This window comes from Triturus cristatus, chromosome 8, assembly GCF_964204655.1.
Source record: "Triturus cristatus chromosome 8, aTriCri1.1, whole genome shotgun sequence".
NCBI lineage: Eukaryota > Metazoa > Chordata > Amphibia > Caudata > Salamandridae > Triturus > Triturus cristatus.
The window spans coordinates 58,082,532-58,098,246 of NC_140591.1; the positions used below are offsets into that span (position 1 = coordinate 58,082,532).

Below are 15,715 nucleotides of genomic sequence, written 5' to 3' on the forward strand. Positions count from 1 at the left end.
CCTGACAGAACTGGTCAGCCGTATAAAATCAGGATCCTCCAGTGATCCCTGCCCTCCGAAAATTTTCAAACTAGCTTTGCCAGGTATTCAACCCCAGCTGCTGCAGTTAATCAATGCTTCATTGGAAGCGGGTTACCTCCCAGCATCCCTGAAGGAGGCCAGAGTCTCCCCACTTCTGAAGAAAGCGGGTACTGACCCTAAAGTACTAAAAAACTACAGGCCTATCTCTCAACTGCCTTTCCTAAGCAAGATCTTGGAAAAACATGTCCTGAATGCAGTTACCAACTACCTTGAGGAACACCATCTCCTACATGCCAGGCAGGCAGGATTCCGACCACAACATAGTACGGAACTGGTTATGGCCACGGTCACCGACGAGTTAAGAGTAAGAGCTGATAATAAACAACCCTGCGCTCTGATTCTGTTAGACCTTTCGGCAGCTTTCGATACGGTCAGCCATTCCATCTTGCTGAGCCGTTTCGCGAAGCTGGGGATTGCTGGCCAGGCATACAAGTGGTTGGAGTCCTTCCTGTCGGGTCGTACTCAGAGGGTCCAGATGGGGGACCAGTTATCAGGGAGTAGGGATGTGACCTGGGGGGTGCCTCAAGGGTCCGCACTCTCCCCTCTACTGTTTAATATCTATCTGCAACCCCTGATTGAGGAACTCACGCGCAAGAACTGTGAGGTCTTTAACTACGCAGGCGACACGCAGTTACTGGTTCAGCTGGGAGATACACCAGAGGCCCATGAATCAGTCAGAGATCTTCTGAGACTCACGGTCAACTGGATGACTAACAACTTCCTTAAAGTTAATGCAGATAAAACGGAGGTTTTGGTGGTGACCAACATAGCCAATCCCTGGGATGATCTGTACTGGCCCCCAGAACTCGGCAAAACCCCTATCCCTGGGACGGTAGTGAAGAGTCTTGGCCTAAAGATCGATGCGGCTCTCACTATGGCCCCTCAAGTGTCGGCTGTGGTAGGTTCCTGCACAGCCGTGATGCGGCAGCTACGTAAACTTACTGCCATTCTCTCTGCCTCCACGCTGCAGACTATCGTCTCAGCAACTGTCATCTCGAGGCTAGATTATGGTAATGCTTTGTATCTGGGCCTATCACAGAAGCTGATGAGGAAACTGCAAGTCGTGCAAAACGACGCTGCCAGACTGGTCTTCTCTCTTCCCAGAAGTGCACATGCATCTACTCTCCTTCGCAAACTGCATTGGCTTCCCGTGAAGCTTAGGGTCCATTTCAAAGGCCTCTGCATGGCCCATAAAGCACTTTTTGGCAATGCCCCGGAATATGTCAAACAGCGCCTAAGGAAGTATGTTCCCGGTAGGTCCTTACGCTCTGGGTCTGTCCCAAATCTGGTTCAACCCAGATTCAATTTAAAAACTAAAGGAGGTAGTGCTCTCTCAGTACTCATTCCTCAACTTTGGAATGACCTTCCTTCTAGCCTGAAGGAGGAATTTAACCTTCTTTCCTTCAGGAAAAAATTGAAGACATTTCTGTTTGGCATGGTAACATCTTCGGTCTAATTGGAGTTGGCAGATGGTTGTGGAGGCGGCATTATGTTGTTGGTCGTCTGTCTAGCGCTTAGAGACCAGTGGTGATAGGCGCTTTATAAGAACCATATAACATAACATAACATTGAATAACCCCGTGCACTAGTGTGAGACATTCCCATGCGTTGCTCCATTAAAGAAACGCCAAGCACTGTTCAACGGTGACGCCATGCATGCATTGGATGCCTTAAAGTCATGCACAGCCCTGAAGGACACGCATGTTATGGTCCCAAAAGTGATATTCCGAGGTGTTCCCAGGTATTGTTATGATAATGTAATCTAATCTAATGCACCGTTCTGAAGTAATCCAATACACGGAAGTACCTCCGTGTTACTTTGTTTGCATGTTGTATGTAGTTTTTATATAGATCAAACCTATGCGAAAGGCAGCAGAGCACGCGGCAGCGTCCAAGGAGAAGATACAGTCCACAGTGCGATTGTAGGAGTATCCGGTTGTAGGGGTAGCTGGGGGCAGAAGTGGACTGTTACTGTATCATGATGTAGTGTGCTTTAACCCTTTCCATGCTCATGACGGAACCACTCCGTCATGAGCCACGGGTGCGCTGTGCTCATGACGAAGTGGTTCCGTCATGCTGCGGCCGTTGGCGGCCGCTCCGCCCACGCGGCGCTAATTCCCCGCCTGTGCGGGAGATTAGCGCAGTGGGCGGAGACGTGACGGAACCACTCCGTCATGAGCACAGCTCACCCGTGACTCGTGACGGAGTGGTTCCATCACGAGCACAGCACCACCGCAACTGCCCCCAAACCCCCCCAGCGCCGCGGCGGAATTCCTGCCGCGGCGAAGGGGTTAAGGAGGTGCGTCTTCAGCTCTGCCCTAGGCCGATGCACAGATCTCTGAAGCCCCCCACACACAGATCTGGTTCCAGACAGCGTTCTAATGATATAATGTGCCTTTTGCATGGCCTGAAACACACGCTGTAACCCAAACGTGATTGACAGGATCCCACCTAGACAATAACCATAAAATGGGCATGAGCCTTTGTGGCCTGGTCTCTCCCTGGGCACAGGTGAACTCAGTCGTTACCAGGGGCGCCATTTGCTGGAGGGCGCCGCTCCTCGAGCGCGTCTGCGTGCGATACTGGGCAGCTAGGATGAGGCTTCGTTGTGAGATCTGCTGGCTGGGGAGGTTTGGGGGAGACGCAAGGGAGTTGCCTACATTTTGGCATTCATCTGTAAAGTCAAAGGCGCAATCTACAGGAAAACATCTTCATGTCCAACAGGACTGCCCCAGGGCTGGTCCACATTAGGAGAGTGCAGGGCTCACATTTGTAAAGAACACTACAACACAATGCATTAACAATCCACAAACCACCTCTCTGAGCACTCGTTGACTCTTAGCCTGCTTTCACCCTGGACATTGCTGCCCTGCCTTTCAGCCTGATTGCTACAGACCTCTCAACACATGCGGTGCCACTCTGGGCACTTTATCAGCTCTCTTCAAACAGTCACCCGGTGAGAGGCCGATATCACACGCAGGCCCAAAAGGTGCGCTTAAAATCCTACGCCTAGAGTGGGCTTCGGGCTTGTCTTTTGAGTCTGGGCACAGCCGATATCCGTTAAAACACCCCAGGCCTTTTGAGGCGGAGTAACTGAATTTTGTTTTTTTAAGGAAAGCGGGAGGGTGTAAGCACAGCACAGATGTTGACTATGTTTCCGTAATTAAATGTTTTGTTTCAATATCGACATTCACATGTGCGCTTGCAAATGTATTTACTGTGTGTTATTCACTGTTGAGTTAACCATAGCTAATGTCGGCCTCATTTTAAGATGGGTAATACCGGGTTGTCATTTCTTTCATACTGTGTATCTCTCTTTAACAAAATAAGCGACTTTAAGAAAAGAATAGTTTGACCCGAATGTATCTTATTATGTTGCAGACCGAAAGGGGTTCAGTTTGAGTTCATGATGTATTAGCTTGGGAAAATAATGAAGTTGTCGTCTCAGTCCACGTGTTAGGAGTGGCCTTTTCCACTTGGATTGTCCACTTGTTAGTAGAAGCTCTCTTGCCATTGCTTGCGAGCAGATGGTTGCTGTTGACTTTCAACAGTTTTCTGGCAGAATCCTTTTTATCCTGACTGTGAGACCGGCCTCGTGGCGTGGGCCCTCCCGACCAGCAAGCCACCCTGCAACCGCACCGATCCTCGATGTCACAGACTCCGGCCACCATGGCCCAACATCCCGACGGCCGGCCAGACCCCCAACGCGCATGCCCGGCCGAGAGAGAGTGAAATCCCCCAAGCCAGACCGAGAGGCGCCGACCCTGTCACACCTCTGGTCTCTTCCCCAAGGGAGGTTTCGATCGACCACCAGGCCCCCGGTGAGCGGCCGCCTCACCTGCTGGGTGTCTGGAGTCCCTCCCGGACCCACCTGAACAGATCAAAGGGCCGAGCGACAGGAAGCCCGACACACCGCCCCCCAGGCACCAAGACCCCTCTCGGCGAGGACTCCGGACTTCAAAGAGGAGGGGAAGTATAACAAGGGGTGCGGACGGGACGGGAGGCAGAGAAGACCTGGACTGATGAGAGCCTGCTGACCTGGTCACGGCTTGATCGCTCCCCGAACCGAAGAACGCTACCCAAACTCTGAACCACCTGAGCCCTGCTGACGCGGTCGCGGCTCCCCGAACTCTGAACCATCTGAGCCCTGCTGACGCTGTCGCGGCTCCCCGAACTCTGAACCATCTGAGCCCTGCTGACGCCGTCGCGGCTCCCCGAACTCTGAACCATCTGAGCCCTGCTGACGCTGTCGCGGCTCCCCGTACTCTGAACCATCTGAGCCCTGCTGACGCCGTCGCGGCTCCCCGAACTACGAACCTCCTGTGCCTGCTGAGTGACTCGCGGCCCCCCTCCACCAAGAGAATCGGCAGAGATTGCCGAGAAAAGCAACATCCCCTCAGCTCGAGGATTGAGAGCTGTGCGCCGGATACTCCGCAGAGAGACTGACTCAAAGACTGTCCCGCTACCCCCATACCCCCCCATCACGAGATCGCCACCGCTTGTGGCACTACCTCTGTACCTGCCTTCCGGGTCATAAGGATCCCTTACAACTAACGATAAAGTATATTGTCTTACGAAGAACTACTGTGTGGTGTCCCTCTATCAGAAGAGAGTAAGCGCAGCGTGTGCGATCCTAGGTACGAGACCCTTCCAGGAAGGGTCTCCCCGCTCTTTCCCGGCCTAATTCTGGGAAAGGTGGGTCTCCGGGTGGGCAGGAACGCATTCCGCAGCCTCCCCGGTGAACGCCTTCCAACACTGACTTCTCTCCAATTCCCCCTGCTTTCCACTAGCAGCTCAGGGGTATGGGGTTCTCCCTTTATGGGAGAACTGGTCTTGTTTGAACGTTCCTTTTGAGACAACTTTATAACAGTTTATCTTGGCTAGTATGATTTAGAATTGCTTTGAATATATTGACTAATGCATCCAAGTGCTGGCTATTGAATTGCAATTCCTTCCGATGATTTGAGTTGTAACTTTGCAAACATTTTAATATGGTTTGAAGCTTAATCACTCCTGTCTTCCCAGTGTGTGTGGGGGGGCAAATGTGCTTCACGTTACTGAAACATTACATTTTGATGTCAGCGTCAGTCGGAACTAAAGAGTCTTCAGAAGGTGCTGTTTGAACCTGAATTGTTTGAACCTGAATCTGAAAAAAGTTAAGAAGTTTGCGGGGCTGCACATTCAGAGATACTTGTGTGTAGAATACAAGTCATGATTTAAAGGGTGGTGCTATTTATAGAATGGCCTCTGGGTGGTGCTAGAATCCTGGATATCAAAATAGGTACATTTGAATGGGAAATACGTGAATGGGAATCGAAATTCACGAGGTACAAAGATGGTTGATCCTGGGAGGGAAAGTTCTACTTTTTCATATCCCTTGTCACCTTTAAATCTATCATTTTTTGACCTCCCAAAAATCGGTAAGTATTATCTGTCCTGGAGACCATGTCCTTGGGTCATGGCTCGGGGGTGCCTGCTGGTCTGAGGATTGTGTGGGGTCTTTTTGACGCGAAGCACCATTATAAGAGTCAACCATTGTTTAATTTCAGCCGGTGTTTGGAGGTGGGGCCCATTGGCACTCATTTTTGGGGACCAGCACTTATGTTACTTCGTCAGACATCAGAGCAAGACAGAAAGATGACAACACCGACCAGGGAGGCAAGCAGTGATATAAAAGAACCTGCAAGAGAGGGTTTATTATGCATTACAGAGACATGAGATGGACGCATAATTACACAGTCTTTCTGTTAGACCTGGCACCTTGGCGTGAGTCTCCCTTCCACTTTTTGTCTCGCTGTGCCTCATGTGTTTTGCTGGTGTTAGCTGCTCAGAGCACTGTGCCACTGCCAACCAGTGCCACAGTGCAAGTGCTCCCTATATAAAATGTATATGTTGGTTGGATTCCATGATTGGCTATTTTGTTTACTGTCAGACCCCAGTAAAGTGCACCGGGAGTGCCCAGGGCTTGTAAATCCAAATGCCGCTGGTGGGCTTGCAGCACTGGTGGTGCCACCCACAGAAGCGGCCTGGTAAAATGTGTCTAAGGTCTGCCATTGCAGAACCTGCGTGCAGTCTGGTACTGTCATGCTGACTGGGCAAGTGCACCCACTTGCCAGTCCCTAAACCTTCCCTTTTCTTCATATCAGCCACCCGTATGGTAGACCCAAGGGCAGGGTGCATTGTAAGCATAAGGTAGGACAAGCCCTGATGTGTGTGGCATGTCCTAATAGTGAATTACAGCCATTTTCGTGTTTCACTATTGTAAGGCTACCTGTTCTACATAGGCCAGAATTGTTACATTATATGATCCTAACAGACCCAGGGAACATGGTAGAAATTCGAGTTTAGTATGCCTGAACTCAGAATAATAAAATACATCTTTTAGTAAAGATTATTTTAATATTCTGTGTTTGCAAATGCCACTTTTAGAAAGCTGGTATTTGCTTGCCTAACCATTTCAGCCCGCCTCTGCTAGGATGTGTATCTGCTGTCTGGTTTCTGTGAGTGACAGGGCTGGGGAATTCCAGGAGACAGGCTGGGGCAGCCTGGTGGTGAATAGAGAGATTGACATCCAGATGGGTGGGAGGAGACACCTGGACCCTGAATAGGGCTGTGCTCTGCCACCACAATGCTGGCTCCACCTCCTTTGGAGCGGCTGATGTCTCTGCCCTGCACCCTGAATAGAAAGTCAGAGTCATGTCAACAAAGTGCTCAGGAATTGGTTTGGACTGGGCAAAGGCCCCTCTACCCCAGAGGAACAAAGGATTTAGGGGTATAAGTATTGGGACCCTGCTCCCAAGAAATTAGATCCTGCTTGACAAGAAGAACCTCTGCCTGAGGAGAAGGAACTGGGAAAGTTGTAAGGAGGAGTACTGTCCCTGACCTGGGGGATTGGCCTGCAGTGGTTGCCTTGCTGCTGAGGGAGAGGAGAAAGACTACAAAAGACTTTATTTCAACTTGTGCTTAAAAAGATCTCCAAGGGCCTGAGTAGAGCTGGCCTCCTGTTAAGAAGTCCCAGGAACAAAAGGACTTCACCCCCAGCTTCCCCCTGAACTCTGCTGTGTGAGTTCTGCCCCTCCTAGAGTGCTGGAACCAGTTTTGGGGCCTCTGGGAGCTGTGCCTGCTGTGGGAAGCTGGCCAAGAAGAAAGAAACCAGAGATCTCCACTTTTTCACGCACAACCGGCTTAGCGAGAACATTTCCGTCGCACCGCTCGTTAGCGTGCAGAATTTTATTGCTGAGGACATCATCGCAGAGCCTGCTGCCGCTGAGCCCGATCAGCGCTGGGAAAATCGTCGCCCCGCTCGTTATAGGACCGAATTTGATCGCTACCAGCCCAAGATCAACGCTCCGCCTGTTAGCGGGAAGAATTCTATCGCTGCGAACTTCGTCGCAGACCCTGCCGCTGCTGTGTGAAATCGTCGCAGACCAAGCCAAGATCATCGCACCGCTCGTTAGCGTGAGTAATTTTATTGCTGCGAAAATCGTCGCAGACCCAACCAAGATAACCGCTGGTGAAATTGTCGCCCCGCTCGTTAGCGGGCCGAATTTTGTCGCATTGTGCCTTAGCGAGTAAATTTCTACCGGATAAGCTACACCTTGATTTTCAACGCTGGAGTGCCGCTAGGAACTTTTTATCGCATCATAAGGTACTGTGGGTTAAAACGGACGCTAAGGTGAATGATTTTGTCGCTAACCTAAGATCTCTTTCTGAAATCATATTCTTGAACTGTGTATGTCATTTTTGTCGTTATTTGGTCTTGTGCTAAGACTTTATATAACAAAATCACTATTTTTGATATAAATCTAGTGTGGTGTCCATTTGTGGTGTTGTCACTGAGTTACTGAATGTGGTTACAAATGCTTAATCTATAACGCTCTGAGATAAGCCTTGTCTGCTTGCGCCAAGCTACCTAGAGGGTGAGCAGGGGTTGTTTTAGGAGTGTAACCCCTTACCCTGACTAGAGGAGAGGGTCCCTGCTTGTCACAAGTACCTACCTTTGCCAACCAGAGATCCCCAAATCTAACACTTTCCATGCCTCGTTTATGGCATTTTGGCATAGGGCAGTGCAGCATGGCACCTTGCTGCGCTACCCTACATCAAAGTGAAAGGGCAGGTGACCCGTATTTAAGTAATACGATGCATTCCTGTCCTTTCTGCTTGCGCTGGCGCCGTTTCAGTAGCCTAGTGCCAACGTAGCCACCATGGTGCAGGTGTGCCTCCGTTGCAGGCAGGATTGTTTTTGTGCAGGAAGGAGCACCTTCCTGCACAAAAACAATCCATAGAGGTGTTTTCCTCTTTCTATTTGTGCAGAATACATCACACATGGAAAGAGGAAAAACAATAAGAAATAAATGTATTTCTGCCTCACCTCAGGAGGCGTACAGATTTGGCGTTTTTCCAGGTTTACATCACTTTGTAATCTAGGAAAGCTTCAAGTTCCTGAAAGTTGCATCGAAACCCACCACAACACCCATGGAACGCCTCCCGAGCACAGAGTAAGGCGATGCTGCGATTTGCTCTGCATCGCCAAACTCAAGCTTTATGACTCAAAGCCAGGCTGGGTGGCTTTGCATGGCTTCATAACTCTTTATGAGAGCCGCGTGTCATGCATGGACCACTTTACGTAGTAGAAAAGTGACATTGGACTCTCATAAATCAGCCCCCTGGTATTCAGCACCCTGACTTTTGAAAGCACTGGCTGCGGGGTTTTCAGCACCCCCCTTTTGGCCTCTAGATGTATTCTTTTACAAATGAAGTACTGGAGTCATCTCTCACCTCCTTCTCCCTCGCCGCCTTGTGAGGTCTCGGAAGCATGTAGCCGCAACACCTTTGATGCTAAAGGGAGTAAACCTGGAACCTCATTACAAGTTAGTCGATTTAAAGGAGAGAGTTGCTGGGCAGGGAGTGGGGCTGACAGCAGAGCTTCTTGAAGGAGTTATAGCTGTCCCGGTTGTGCAGTAGTAATGCACGCAGTAATGCCAGGGCATAGGTTACAGTGCTGGACCTGGTGTTCCCACACCTGATAATCCCAACGTGAGAGAGGAGAATGGTAGGGGTACCAATCTGGCTGACTCGTAGAGTGGGTCATACCCCCTCATGCACCGGCCCCTGATCAAGGGTCTCGTGCACCAAGATAATAAAAGGCAAATCACCCAAAGTGAGGTATGCACCCCACAAAAAATCACAGGGCGAGCCGAGCCAGTGCTGAGCCCAATAGTTTTTTAAAATTCAAACACAGAAAATTATTTGTTGCATTTTTAAATGTTCCAGTTTAAAACATATGTTTTGAGTTGTTTTAATTTGAGGATTCCAAGGAACATCCAATATTTGATTATAGTGTTTCCCCTCCAGTGATGACAAGTTTGTCCTTTAAATAGCTGGGATGCCTCGGCCCTGTGGTCTGTGGGCGGTGCACACCAGTCTGAACTGGAGCCCCATCACAACAGCAGTGACAGCTTCAGAGACTGTCTTAGCACTTGGGACCGTCTGGGCTGCTTCATGCGGGGTGGCGCTGAGAGGGGTCCCCACTGGCTCTGGACCCCCCCCCCCCCCCCGGCCCTCATCACTGCCATCCAGATGTGAAAGAGCAGAGGCATGAACAGTGCATCTAAAGCTTGAGCGCGGGGGGAGGGGGTTTTTGTTTTCTTACATAATGACATTAGAAGGGGCAGCTTTGGGCAGTTTGTGGATGTTAAGCACAGTAGAGATTTTGGTCATTGGTGAATCCTAGAAGTATGACAGGGGGACCGAGGTGGACAGGACTCCGTGTGTCAAACATTGAGTGACAGCAGCCTCTGGTTTACCCTTCATGTATTATCCCCAACAGACAGCCTGGTGCTCATTCTTTCTGCCCTGCTCCTCTGCACCCCAACATTACAAAATGGAACCCCTGACTCAAAGGATGCTTGACGCACGCAGGCCGCGTTCATTCACACAACATTACACCTCGTTTGGCAAGAATTATTCGCCATTTATGACCTGGAGGTGGTGGGTGCTGGGAGAATAGGATGAGAGCTGAGTGCTTGAGGGATTTACTTTAAGATTTAATGAGTTCAGCTGCTGTGGAAAGTTTCCAGGAAGATGTTTAAAGTAGGAAGAGTTAGAAGAGTTTGATAATATGGCCTTGTAACCTGCTGCCGAGGGCTATACCGGTTGTTAATGGCCTTGAATCCGAGTTATAGGCCCAAGCCACAGGCGAGGTCCTATAACGAGGGAGAGGGCCTTTAACAACTGGTATAGCAGAGGCAGAAGGGTAATAAGGCTATTAGAACATTCCACCCATGAAGGATAGAAAGTTCTAAATTAAAACGTGAGACACATGAAGACAAACATCGTAACGTTGGAGCTCCGGGCCTCTGCCGGCCATTATAAGCCCAGAGCTACTCCAGTGTCCTCAAAGGAGCTCCCCACGTTCCAATGTTCTAATATAGCCTTATAGCCCGCCGTAGCGGGCTATACCGGCTATTAAAGGCCCGCTGCAGCGTTAAAGGCCCGAGCTGAAGGCGAAGGACTTTAACAAAGCAGCAGGACTTTAATTGCCAGTATAGCCCTGCCACGAAGGGCTATAAGGCTATTAGAACATTCTGCCACTAGAGGGCAGAATGTTCTAACAAATAAAGCCTTCAGGGAGTGCGAGGGGATTCAAATCCCCTCCAGCTCCCTGAAGCCTTTGTTCACAGCCAGAGCTGTGAACAAAGAAACATTGGAATGTTGGAGCTCCGAGCTTATACCAGACATTATAAGCCGGAGCACTCCATTGTTTTCAATGGAGCTTCCAACATTCCAATGTTCTAATTTAATGTAAAGCTGGTTATTGTCAAAGCACTGGAGGTGTCCTTTTACTTTCAAGCATCGGGCCAAGGGACTCCACGTAAAGGTCGAACAGGAAGGAGAGAGGATTGAACCCTGGGGTACACTGCTGTTAAGACCCTGGTATGTGTGAAGTATCGTCAAGTGCTCAAAGGGATAGCAGACTGTGCACTGCACCGAGGCCGGGATCCAGATGGGAAGGAGTTAGAAGACCATATGTAGGAGAGAAGTTGGAGAGAAACTGCTTTCCCACAATGTTCTCAAAAACTGTACTTTGGAGGCTGGTCTCAGGTGTTGGAAGTCATCGGGTCCAGGTTTCACTGTCTGATCCGAGGTGTGGTTTGTTCAGATATAAGACAGGAGCGAAGGATCCTTCTTCAAGCGAGGAGTAGATGATCTGAGGATTGGAGGGGTTATGTCCATAGTGCAAAGTTATTGTCAAGGACTTGTTATTGTGTAAAGAGCAAAGTTAAATGTAAGGTAGCAGACACTCAGGGGCATATTTACAAGCCCTTATCACCACAGGAACATCACTGTTAGTGACGTTCCTGTGGGGATATATGCTTCGCCTTATTTGCAAGTCAGCATTAAGCCACTTTGGCTTAGCGCTGCCTTGTAAATAAGGCACCCTGTTGTAGTGGAGGCGGAGTTTTTGATGACATACATTGGCATAAGCGTCTTAGATGTTATAAACGCCATCTTGCCACTTTTGCTGCCTTTGCACACGACACTGCAGATAGATGTTATTATATGAAAAATGCTTGCTTGCCTTTTCTTCACATGGGAACTGTCTGTTGATCGCTTCCCTATATGTGCACTGCGACCTTGGTCTGAACATTGTGTGCAGAAACAGTCTGAGCCAACAAACAATGTATGTTTTTGAGTTCAGGTTGATCGGCCCACGCCCTAGCCATAACACGCACACAGCTGCAAATGCCTGAAAGTCGAGAGCTTTTAATATTGCTATTTGCATGCAACACAAACATTCTGGAGAAGAACTTTTCTAGGCGCAGAGCATAGCTGAACCTGTGATGTGATTCACCTAAGCTGATCTTTACGGTATGGGGTTACCCGCTCAAACCTAGAGACCTTCTATTAGCCTAATAATACTAGCTTACTATCGAAGGGAGGGTGGTTGTATTCCACTTCATTTGTAATATGATTCCTCCCTTCATTTTCTATAGTATTGTAACAATGCTGATGATTTTAATCTTAATCATTTGTCTGCTTATGTTAGCCAAAGTACTGCATCTTAGGACACGTAGTTTATAAAATAAACATTGTAAACTTTACTGTGTTTCTGATTACTCTTGTTGTGGACCGATATGAGAATAATAACGAACAGGTATTTCTGATTCCCACCATTCCTGAGAGTACTCTAAAGTCGCATGTTCTGGGTTGTCTAATCATTGGTAGCTTCTATATGGTATGAAGAGCGAATGGGACACTGATGCTGGTCGGATAGGGGTTCTGGGTACTGAGGTGAGTTTTTGGTACACCGCAATTCACTAAGGTCCTGGTTTCCTGCACATAGTTCTGTGCATGAGCAGAATCCCTGCAACACTGTCACACTGTACTTAGCGTGAAAGGGGAGGGCAGTGGGTGTTGCGGTGAACGTTCCACTGCAACACCCATTTATTTGTCGATGCCCCCTATCTACAAGGACAGCATAAATAGGAGGCAGTGCCAAAATTAAGACCAGGGAAAACCTGGTCTTAAACAAGCGAAACAAGGAGAAATGCTTTATTTCTCCTCGTTTTTGCTGTTTCCATGTGTTGTGCAGCACACATAGAAATAGCAAAAGGCCATTGATTGTTTATGTTCAGGAAGGTGACCCTTCCTGCACATGAACAATCCCCCAACAAATGACATTTTCTGCTTGAATGTGTGCTGCATTAAGCAGCACACATAGAAGTGACAAAACACAATTTATAGAAATATAAAATGTCTGTTCTTTTCTCACTAATTTTGTAAATAGGCACATTTATATGTCTTTTTATATTTTTTGATACAAGAAAAAAAAATTGAAATTAATTTAGAAATCATAACTTACCAACAAAATGAAATAAAATTGAAAAATTCATAATTTTGTTACCTTTTTCATTTTGGAACAATTCAGTTCCTATGGTTTGGTTAATTAAAAAACCCTCCTTGCTCCTTTCTGCATAAGATACAACCATACAGCTTATACATTCCCCTCCCGTCTCCCCCCCCCCTTTTTTCCAAAACAGCATAGAAAGAGGATGCCAGGAGAGAAAAAGTAAAGTAAGTGGGCTCTGTGTATAGTGTCTTCTGAGAGCGAGGCGAGGCTCTGGGTACAGTATTTTGTAAGAGTGATGCTCTGCTCTATGTACAGTGGACCAAGCAGGCCCTGCTGGCGGACGTGCTTTTCCTCAGTGCCTCTTTCTTGCATTCATTGCTTTCTGTCAGTGTCTCTCTTTTGTATGCACCATTTTTCATACAGTTGCTTTCTCTATGTGGCTGTTCTCAGTGAGGCTGCAGGGTTGCTCCTGTAATGAGGTTCTTTTATACCCCCGTACAGTGTTCTCTTTCTGTGAGGGTTTGTGGTGTGCAGTTTATTGTGGTATTGAGGCTCTGATGGATGTCGAGTGGCCTTGCCAGTGTACAGATGCTTATTGTTCCGTGAGGATTTGTTGTGTGTGTGTGAGCGCGCGCGCATGGGGGGCTTCTCTAGCAGTGAGCTTCTTGTGGTCACAGGTAAATTGGATCTAACTGACGAGTAGTTATTTCCAAAGTTTGATAGTTCTTGTAAGTGGCCATTGACAACATAGCAGTACGTTAAATATAAATACAAGCATAACGCCTTAGGTTGTTAATAAATGCACACACATAAAGCTCCTGACAGAAGGTATCAATTGTTCCGGACAGGTGTAGCACTCTAAAAAGAGACAGCACAATAGCTAATACTGCGGTGACATCACCCATTGTGGTCTACATCTTGCATGGATTCTGTCTCATGAGTAGGAACCTGCGTGAGAGAAAGAAAACCTTATCTCTAGTTCTTATTGTTTTCTGTGGGCACATTTATTAATATGTACATCTGGTTTACCCTTGTGAGACTATGTATTCCCAAAGATGTAGTGATATGTTAACAGTTGTACGTAGACTTAAGGCCTTCTAACTGATGTACAAGGTGAAGGATCTTGACTGTAGGTGCTCTCAGAATGGTTGGTTTTTCCTAAGCCTATTGTTGACTGAACATTACGTGCTCTTGGCCATAGTACTTAGTGTGTACATCTTATCTTAAGCAACATTTCAGCACTCCTTGTTTTGGAATACCTTCTAATCTATTTAAAGGTATTTTCTGTATTCCTGGTATGAATGGCTCCAAACTAAATGGCCAAGAATGAGTTCTGGTGTTGCAATATGCAGAAGGGTTCAGGTTTGTGCAGTAGACTGTGATGAGTTTTCAACTTCGAGAGAAAATATAGAGAGGACATGAGATGAGAGAACTTTCTTAAGGGCATACTTTTTGAGGAGGCCCTCTGCTTGTGATTGCAGTGGCTCAGTTTATTTGGTGATTCACAATTCCAATCATGGGTAAAACATGGCTTGTTGAACATAGATGAGATGTACTTGCAAATTGTTGGATTGCATATTGCATTTCAGGTTTTCAATTTGACCAATCATTTGACTTCTTACCAACGAAATATGAGTGTCTTCCTGGACGTGGACCACACTGCTTTTTCTCCTGTCTTGTATCAAGACCCTGCTGGACTATGGGGTGAAAGAAAACTTGAATAAGAAGCTACCTATGTTATATGACATCTCTTTATTAATGTAATAACTGCACTTTCACAATTGCTTCATTAGCCTTCCTGCTTTCTCAAATTTGCTTGAAAATGCACCATTTGTCCACTCTTTTTTCAAAATTTTCTTGGGGGGAGAACCCCCCCAAACCTCCCCTTATGTTGTTCAGGCTCGCTCGCTACGCTCGCTCGCCACGGTGCAGTATGCCAATCATTTTACGCCTCACCACTTTCAAATGTCACCAGCCGCCACTGACTTGCTCCTGTGTCCCTGAATGCCAAAGCCTGTACTCAATTGATTAAAGGCTGTTGCCTGTACTTGCCCAAGTTACTGGGACTCACAGAGGGAGGTCTTATCCATGCCCCCATCACAGACAAGAACAGCCTAAGTGATTTCTCTGATTAGGCCAGAGCCCAACTCAGTACCCAGGGTCAACCCTACTATACCCTTGGCTTGTGTATTCCCACCACCAATTGTAACTGCACTAGGGGGAGCAGGTGCCTTAGGGGCATTGGTGAGGGCTAGAGTATTCTCTTTGGACTTGGTGCAATCACTTGTCCAGTGTGTCTTTTGTTTTCAGACTTTGCACCATGGTTTCTTTTGGCATTTCCCTTTGTTGGATTGTGAATCCCCACCTGAAGAAGATTTTTGGGGACATTGTGAAGACTTCTGGTCTTTACCCTTCTCCCCACCCTTGTCAGAGTTCTTAGAATCTTGCTTCTTTGGGTCACCACCTTGGTTCTGTACCTTCTGCCTCACCCTGGTTCTGGCCCATTTGTCTGCTTTCTTTCCCAATTCTTGGGGAGAGGTCAGATCAGAGTCTACCAGGTACTGGTACAACAGCTGATTTTGACAGTTATTAAGAATCTGCTCCCTCATTGAAGATTGTACAATCCTATGAAGTCACACACTTTACTGCCCAATAACCAACCTTCCAGAGCCTTAGCAGCACAGTCAACAAAGTCCACCCAGTCTTGATTTTGTGCTTTTTGGGTATCCCTGAACTTTAACCTGTATTGTTCAGTGGTTAGGCCAAACCCATCTATCAGTG

The 15,715-nt window shown here is 47.7% G+C and overlaps 1 protein-coding gene across 2 annotated transcripts in view; it reads right to left on the minus strand.

Annotated features, from left to right (window-relative positions):
• Positions 1-15,715, minus strand: part of LOC146801321 (butyrophilin subfamily 2 member A2-like) — a 260,373-nt gene that overhangs the window by 174,771 nt on the left and 69,887 nt on the right. Inside the window, exon 2 of one of the 2 annotated variants that reach the window (XM_085624030.1) lies at positions 14,557-14,631. The exons of the other annotated variant lie outside the window; for it this stretch is intronic. The gene's annotated coding sequence lies outside the window, so the exon portion shown is untranslated. The remainder of the gene's footprint in view (positions 1-14,556; positions 14,632-15,715) is intronic. 2 annotated transcript variants of the gene reach the window in all.